This window comes from Cuculus canorus, chromosome 2, assembly GCF_017976375.1.
Source record: "Cuculus canorus isolate bCucCan1 chromosome 2, bCucCan1.pri, whole genome shotgun sequence".
NCBI classification, from domain to species: Eukaryota; Metazoa; Chordata; class Aves; order Cuculiformes; family Cuculidae; genus Cuculus; species Cuculus canorus.
In genome coordinates this window covers 96,226,882-96,235,438 of record NC_071402.1, presented here as the reverse complement: position 1 = coordinate 96,235,438, position 8,557 = coordinate 96,226,882, and the positions used below count along the sequence as shown (strand labels likewise).

At 39.4% G+C, this 8,557-nt stretch overlaps 1 long non-coding RNA gene across 2 annotated transcripts in view; it reads right to left on the bottom strand.

Annotated features, from left to right (window-relative positions):
- Nucleotides 1-386: 386 nt before the first annotated feature.
- The window catches only part of LOC128851343 (uncharacterized), a 33,535-nt gene continuing 25,364 nt past the window's right edge, over nucleotides 387-8,557 (bottom strand). For both annotated transcript variants that reach the window (XR_008448697.1, XR_008448696.1), the window contains one exon: nucleotides 387-7,130. This is a non-coding gene — a long non-coding RNA (uncharacterized LOC128851343). The remainder of the gene's footprint in view (nucleotides 7,131-8,557) is intronic.

Below are 8,557 nucleotides of genomic sequence, written 5' to 3'. Positions count from 1 at the left end.
GTCAGGTAGTAGAACCTTTTCTTCTCTGGCCCAGCAACCCATTAGATTTGCTTCAATGAATACATTGACTTTTTCCTCTTCTTTTTCTACTAATATTTCTGTCTTTTTAATCCTCTGAACTACTAAACCTAACAAATCATAAAGCCCTCGGGGTGCTGAGATGCAGGGTTTCAAACATTTTTTCCCTCTGACTGGCAGAGAAAGCTGGAATGTGTCCTAATGTTATTTTAAGTGCTTGACTAGTATTTAAACTCTTAAATGGATGGAAAGTTAAAGCAGCAGCAAATGCACATGCACATACATGTAACACTGTCCCCCCACCCCCTTCATTTTCCTTCCACCTTGTTCTCCCCTGGCTTCCCCACACACACTGAGCTTGGCCTCTCCAAGGCTGTTAATAGCCAAAGCAGATATTGGCTAGACTCTCTGGAGCCAGCCTTCAACCAATGGAGGGTGACACCTGTGATCTGATGTTTGTTGAACTCCTCCAGGTGTAGGAATGATGCTTAAATTGACATAAGGCAGGAGCTGTAAAAACAGACAAGTATGTCACTCATACATACAGATCCCTGGAAAATCCCAAGGCCAAATTGTTGCGAAACAACTAGAAGGAAAAGAAAAATGTTTCACTTGCTTTGAAATAATTCCAAATTATCTGTTTATCTGCATGCGCATATATACTCATGGATCTAGGTGTATGCATGCTGTGTGCATGTGAAGTATGCACAGAAAATAACATGAGGCTTAAGTTCCTACATACACACATAAAACCCATCTTCTCTTTAAAGGTAATAGCAGTCTGAGCAGCTGTGGAGTTAGATGAGGACAATCCTTTGCTTAGTATAAGTTCTCACAGGTGGTCCCAGATGGAACAGCTGCGATGGAAGTTTAGCTCTCACCTATATTTGTGTTAGTTCACGATTGTATTGAAGGCATTGTCTTCCACGGAGCAGCAAAAAGATTCTTGACTTTAAGCAAGTGCTCAAATCCAAGTGCAATCAGATGAGTGTGAAGAAGTGCTAAAACTGTCTGGGGAAGTCAGAGCCAAAAGGCATTTCCTTGACCTCCACTCAGTATCTGTGAAATGGCATGCATGTTTCTGAGAAATGAGAAGCTCAGCTAATTGGTGCTACCTCTGCCCAGATACAGGGCTGAAATATTCCACACTGTTCAGGCTGGACAAAACTGCAGAACTGAGACTGTGAGATCTCTGTTCTTCCTTGCAAAAATAACTGTGAGGAGATTAAGCCAGTGCAAAGTACTTTCTACTTCTGTTATGGCCGATTAGGTTCTGGGAAACCAGAACCACTCTCATTACTTCAAGCTGTTGCACTGAATGTCTGTCTTCTCTGCCTTGTTACCTTCTCCGAGTAAAATTCCAGACACATCCCTAACTGAAAATTTGAGGACCATGCTTACTGGGTGCTGAAATTTGTGTCTCCCTCAGGAGAGTCCTGAGGGACCTGGTCTTGAGGTCATGAGGTTTTGTCATCGATAATCACCCATTAGTACTGGCTGATTTGCAGACTCTCAGCCTCTGTTGGCTCGTTTGTGTTTAGGTGATCATTGTAGAGGAAAGAACACTTCCACGTCCTTAGTCTAATTTTAGATCAAGGGCTGGCATGGAACTGGCTTTGGCAGCATCGAGTGGTAGTGTCTCATAGTGATGTATACAGATGAAGTAATCAATCAGTCTTTATTGGTTCTTTCAGATGACTTTGAAATGCATAATTGTTAGCTATTGAATTATGGGAATCATGATAGAAATTAAAGGGATCCCTTTGGAATGGTCACGTTCTCGCTTATCTTTTAAACATGAATTCATCTGATCAAAGGGCTTTTTAAGTCAAAATGCTTAGTTCTCCCTTTTGTTCAGCATGTACCTGAGACTTTCAGGAGGGTGTTAGGAGGCCCCAAGAGAAATGAATTCAATATATTTCTACAAGATCTGTTTCCAAGAAATCTGTTGATGCAGTGTAGCAAGCAACCTAGCATCTATTTTGGACCCCCTGAATTTTTTTATATGCTTCTTGCTTTTCCTGGTATTATGCTTCTCAGAGTATGCTAGAAGTTCTGGAATGGCTTTCGCAAACAGATGACCTTCTACCCTGTCATAGCTTTTAGCTGTCTCATAGCTGGACAAGATTAGAACCAAGATGCTCATAGCACTAGAGAGAAGCTTCCCAGTGGTATGGTCACCACTTGCTTTTAATATTGAAAAGGAAAACAAGATAAAGGGATTGAAAATGTTGACATTTTTAAGTCCAGAAAACCTCTTTGGAGTCTGTGCACTTAGATTCATTGTAGGCAGAGTCCTAGTCCAGCAGAACAGTTAAACACTGAAGCCGGAACATTATTTTATCTGAACTGAGGACTGAATCAATTAAATTTAAAATTGAGAGAGTACAATAATGAATCCACGTACATTCTATAAAATTCCCTATGTCATTCCTCAAATATGTTTTCTGCAACCTACTGTAATCTAGTTGGACTGTGATATGATATAACAGGTTTACTGGAATTCATCTGGCACAACCTTTCTGCAATGTTTTGTCTTTGCCTCTTGTAGATAATGCATGCCATCTAGGCTTTTTTTTTTTCCCTTGTAAAATCCACAAAACAAGACTATAAATCATTTGACTTAGAAATTCTTTATTGTCTTTTGAAATTAGGCTTAGTTTTCACCACTAGTGAAAAGCATTTAATTTATTTCAAATCATCAGTGGACAATTTGATCAACTCTAGTTTTTAGATGGCTTTATGTTCATGACACATTTTGATATTCATATTCAATTAAAAGCCATCTTTATTGAAAGCAAAATAATAGGAATAATTATCAGTACCAGCATCACGAGGACATTTCTGATCACATTTGCTTTGGTTAAAAATACAGTCTTTGTTTTCTGCTTACATTTAATTGGCAAAGCTCCTTTAAAGTTTACTCGTGGCCTTGAGACTTGAGAGTGCAGTCAGGCATGTGACTGAGAGCAGTCCTAATAGGCAGGCTGCATAACCTCACCAGCTCACGGGCTATAAGGGGGTTGTTCACCAGGGGAAAAACACAGTCTACTGCCACTCAAGCTAGCATGAACTTTACATACTGCATGCCTTGCTGATTGATTAAAGGTGTAGTCATCCTTAAAGGTAAATCACCTAAGGACTTACAATAAGTCACAAATGTAAAGATGGTTTTATGTAGTGTACTTTTACATAACAAAGTCTTTCAGGATGAGGACTTTGTTTACACTCAGTGCAAATTGGTTGGTGACTCCTGTTGGCTTGCTGGTTTAGGCAGGTTCTCCTGAATCAGTTCATGTGGAAATCAAACTGCACCTGAGCAAACATTGGAAGGTGGGGAAGGAATTGCTTTCATTTTACAGCCACAAAAGTTAGAGTGACTTATGCATGTCCCAGTAAGGAAAAATTTCTCTCATGGCCAATTTTTTGATAAGATATGGTAGGAATTAATTTTAGTGGGGCTAGGAAATATGACTTATTGTATGTCTGGCCCCCTTCTAGCTGATTTTAGAGGTATATCTGGAGGAAAAAAAACATTAATCAGTCTCTGTCTCTTGTTTTCTCTGATGCCTTCAGTCCACTGGTTTGAGATTGCATACAGGAAAGCATTTGCATACATGTCCTCTAGATACCAAAAAGAATAAGCAAAGAGATGTACTGACAGTCCCTGAGCTTCTTATGGTAGGCTTGAAAAGTTTGTCGCCACAGTTTCAGGTCAGCCCGGAAAGCATTAGGAACAGAAGAGAAAAAAAACGTGCAAAAGCACATTGTGTCTAGCCCAGCAAAATGGCCCCTGAAAGAGTACTCTTAGTAATTGCATCAAATTGTTGACAGGTTTCCTTAAGTGAAGTAAGGGCGGAAATAATTAATTTTCCAAGCATAGGTGATGCACTCCCAGTGTGTACTAGAAGTCCTCTTCTCACTTAGGCAGAAGATTTCAATATGGGCATAAATTCTTTCAGGTGCCGCTCATTAAACTGTGGTGAAGAAAATATAGGTACAAATTGTCTGCCTTAATACTATCTCTCTGACCTACAGTATACTCTACGTGTTCAGGTAAAGACCACTCTGTCTAGCCTTTCCAACAAACTGATAGTAAGAACTGGATCCAGGCAGACAATATTGGCTCATACCCAGAAAATGCTGCAACTATATGTGTATTTAACAAACTTGAAGTATTTAAACAGGACCCAACTCTGGTGTGTCAAAGTGCCTAGAAAACACATTTCTTCAAAAGAGACTCCTCTCCACTGGAAGAAGAAAGAAAAATAGTAACAGGCAAGATCTATTACAAAATCTGGGCCTCAGTCCAGGAAATGTACAAGTTTCCAAGACCCCTACATTTTTACATTATGGCCTATATTGAGGTCAAACCTTTTTAAGGTGCAGATTTTTCTTCTGGGTACTTGAAAAGGAAACAATGTGGGTTCATTTCCGTTTTGTTTCTTTATGTTGTGTAAAGGAATCCTGTGATATTTGTTTTTTAAAAGGTTGCAGCTTCTTTTTTATTGTTAGCTTCCATTCTTGTCTCGTCTTCTGGTTTGCAGTGAATCTTGCTGGAGCTTCTAGGGCTGAGGATTGTGATCCCTCCTTGAGTAGGAAAGATACTGAAACTTTAACAGACTTTCTCCAACATGCTTTTTTCATTCAAAGAAAGCCTATGAAAGCTTGAAAATTCTAAGTCTTGGTTCATTTAAAACAGGTTTTGCTTTTGTTGTACCTCATAAGCCTACCCATTTTTCAGTCCTCCAAAGTCTCAGTATAGTAATGAGATAAATAAAGCATGAATTACTATTGTCTGAAAAGAAGGCACTGGGAAAAATATCTCAAAAATAATATTAATAAAGAAAAAATGCTGAAAAATGAAAAAATATGCCATCTTTTTGTAAATGATAGGGATGACCCTAAAGATTTTTGGAGGATAAAGAAAAACTACCTCAATGGGTTTAGCAGTTCATCTCTTCTGACGACAGTAAGGGAGAGTCTAGCCAGGGGGTCGCTCTGCTCCAGGTACCATCCGCTTAGAGAGAAACCTTGCATCAGCATAGGTTAATATCTGCAGCTGCTTTCCAGTTCCTCTCTTGGGTTCCCTTGAGGGCAGTGCTGGGGTGACTCCAGATCAGTTTCAGCTCGCCAGAGCAGTTGATCTTGTCCTACTAGTTTTTATCAGGTAAGAATTATAGTAGATATATAATATACTGCCGTCTGTCATTGGCCTTGCTGTGTAGACGCTGACGAAAATTCTTTCTGCTCATTCTCCTGCCTGCCACAGTTAATCTTATGCACCCATTCTTTTTAATGCTGCATGTGGGTACATGCAAATGGTGTCAGTAAGATGCCTTGTTTGGGTTTATCTTACTTTCAATTTGCCTTTGAATGTAAAGGAACCCAAGGGATTTCAAACTGGGGCACGTACTGACCGTTCAGTGGTGCTATTAAGAAAGAGAGGTGAGATATAATGGATAAGTATCTCATCCTAGCTAGTCAGCTATGTAGCATAACACTGATGCTACTTTCATGCTTTTCATGAATCACTGACAAAGTCAGTTTCAGTCTTATGAAAGAAGATAATGATTTCAAGTGGCTCCTCTATTATACGTTAGTACCATGTACATCTATTGCACAGGCTTTGTCTGCACACAGATACTGCTTGAACATTTGCATGTATTGACAGTCTGACAGATGGATAACACATTAGACCAACCATGTACATGCTGTGCAGATGCCCACATGTCCATCCTGAGCTCATCCAACCTGCTGTCTGTGTGGGTTGGCTATATTCTCCGTGCAGTTGGACTGGCCTGACTTGGCAGAGGAAGTCCTGAGCTGTGGTCCTTGGTGTGTTCAACATAGCTGGGCACTGCAGCCTAGTCAAAAGCCTGTTACTGCTCTTGTTCAGACCTGTCTGTGGGGCAGCCAGCAAGCCTAGGCAAATGTCCCAATGCTTCTTTTCAGTCAGATTTCATGACAGATAAAAGAGGACATGTCTGGTGAAACTAGCCCCTAGGTTAGCCTTTGTAACCTCTCAGTTCTTGGCCTTCTGCCTGCCAGTTTAATGCACTATTTAGGGAGTCTTCTCCTATGTGGTTCTGGTGCACCACAAGACTGGTACTCTGTTCATCTCCTCTCCTGCAAGGAAGGCCAACGGAAGAGGTAAAGCTAATAGAAAATGGGTTATTGCATAAATCAAATCACTGGAGTAGCCCTGCAACCTTGCTAGAGACACCAAAAGGCTGAAGTGATGCAGAATAGTCAGTCCTAGATTTCAGTCCTCAGCTCTTTCCAGGGTGAACACTGTGCAGTTTCACAGAGACCTCATCATTTGCATGTTGTTTTCCGGCCTATTCTTGAATTAAATTGTAGCTACTAATCTCAGTGTCTCATAGCGAGAAACCTGGGAAGTCCATACCATCTACTTCTGCTTCATATAAAAGCTTGCTTTGTATACAATGAAAGATAAGGGCTTTATTTTTTTCTGCAAGAGAATGTGTGGGTAGGAAAACATCCAATCTGTCAAATTCTTAGTGACTAATAAATATTAACTGCTTCAAGTCTTCTAATTATCTCAATTTTTTAAAATCTGTGGCCAACTACTTAAATATTTAACCATCTGCCAAAAAGCACGCTTAGAGGCTTATTCTACAACATACAGGCAATGTTGTTGAAAATGGAAACTTTTAATATAGTGCCTAGATTAATATGACATTGATTTTTTCCTTAAGTCAATAAAGATAGCGTGTTAAATTTCGTCAAAGTCTCCACAAAATAATACCCCCAGTCTCCACTAAGCATTCCTCCATTTGAACATGCCTGAAGATCAACTTGGCACCGAAAGGTTGAAAAACTCCCTGTGTTAGGATATTGAACAGTTAGTTAACCCATGTTGAAAACATTTGAGCAAGCCACAGGATATGCCTGTTGCCTCTTCTAGGTGATACAACTACTAAATGCAGTAGGATGCATGCAGAACAAGAATAATGATACTCATTTTCAATGCAAGCTTAGCAAAGCAGATGTATACCAGCTGGTCTCCCAACTCATCATCTTCTCACTTTTGTTTTCTTTTGCATTTTTGCTTCTCTTGATCTGGCAATTTCTGTAACACTGATACCCTGGGGGGGGAGGAAGAGAGAGACAGAGAGAGACTTTGAAATCCCAGGCAGCAAGCAGGAACAATCCAGACAGCAGGTGATATTTCAAAGCTTCAGGTCAAGATGAGTCATCAAACCCTGAAGCTTTATGTCTCTTCAGATTGCCAGAAGTCTTCTGAATTCCAGAAGCATACTGACCTCTTTAAAGGTAATAATGAATAATCAATACTATATCTAATCCCTCTCATGAAGGTATTACAACAAATGGCACCAGATCTTTTGAATGGAAGAATAACATTTTGATCTTACATTGTAAAATAACCATGCTCAAGACTACCTCCTGGCTTATGTGCCTAATTATGCAATAAGATCCAGCTGGACTACAAAGGACTTGCAGAAAGTGAGGCTCCTCTGAGAATAAAGTGTCTGATAGGAAAGACCGTGAGATCTTCTGATACAAAATGGTTTTTCTGAGGAGGATCTTATGACATGTCATTTTTTTTGGTGTTGCAAGAAAAACAAGCCCATTCTTAATACAAAAGATAGAGAATCTTCCAAGATCAATAGACATCTACCATCTTCTTAAGTCTTAGAGATGGCAGAGCTGACACCAACTCTAATGGAATCCTGTTAAATCAGGTTTCAAGCACACTTTGGTTTGCCAGTCCTACCTTTCCCTTGAGTGGTTTGCATCCACATTGCTATTAGAAGCAAATATGTATGGAAGGAGGTATTACATGATAAGAAACTATATCACAGAAGCAAATCTCCTCGTAGTCGGTGGGAATATGTACAATGACTTTACTGAGTTGCCATTCTGACACTCTTAGCTTGAGCTTATTTGTCCTCTTCAGCTCCTTTTCAAATACAACAGCTCCATAGCTATGTATCACTCTTCACTGAATGTGCTTTAATCTAAGCTCTACTTTAGCTTTGCTCTTTTCAGTCACTTGATTCTGAAGTTATTCTTTTCCTCTATACAAACTACTCAGATCATTTTCTGTGAGTATCACAGTTCAGTGGGATTTTCCAAAAGGATATCTTCCTGAAGGATAGGTATGCAAGAAAACATTCTAATCATAGAAACAGAATTATAGCAGAGGAAGAAGAACAAGTGAAAGATCTGATATCTAAGCTGTAATACTTCACAATGGAGTATTAGCTTTCTCCTGTTTCTGAATACGCTAGTTTTTTCCTTGCTTTTCTGTAAATTCTATTCACTGTTGGGCTTTGTGTGTGTTTATGTATATGTATGTATGTATATATTTGTGTGTCTGTATATATACCTCTGTGTGCGTAGGTATAGATATGTGCCACAGTTTGCTTTAACTTAGAGTAGTTGTTGATAGCTGAAGGAATAAAAGGAGCGAAATTAATATATAAAGGAATAGAGTTCCTAATGTTTCCATAAGGCAACAAAAAAGCTTGTATTGTTTTTCTGTTTCATA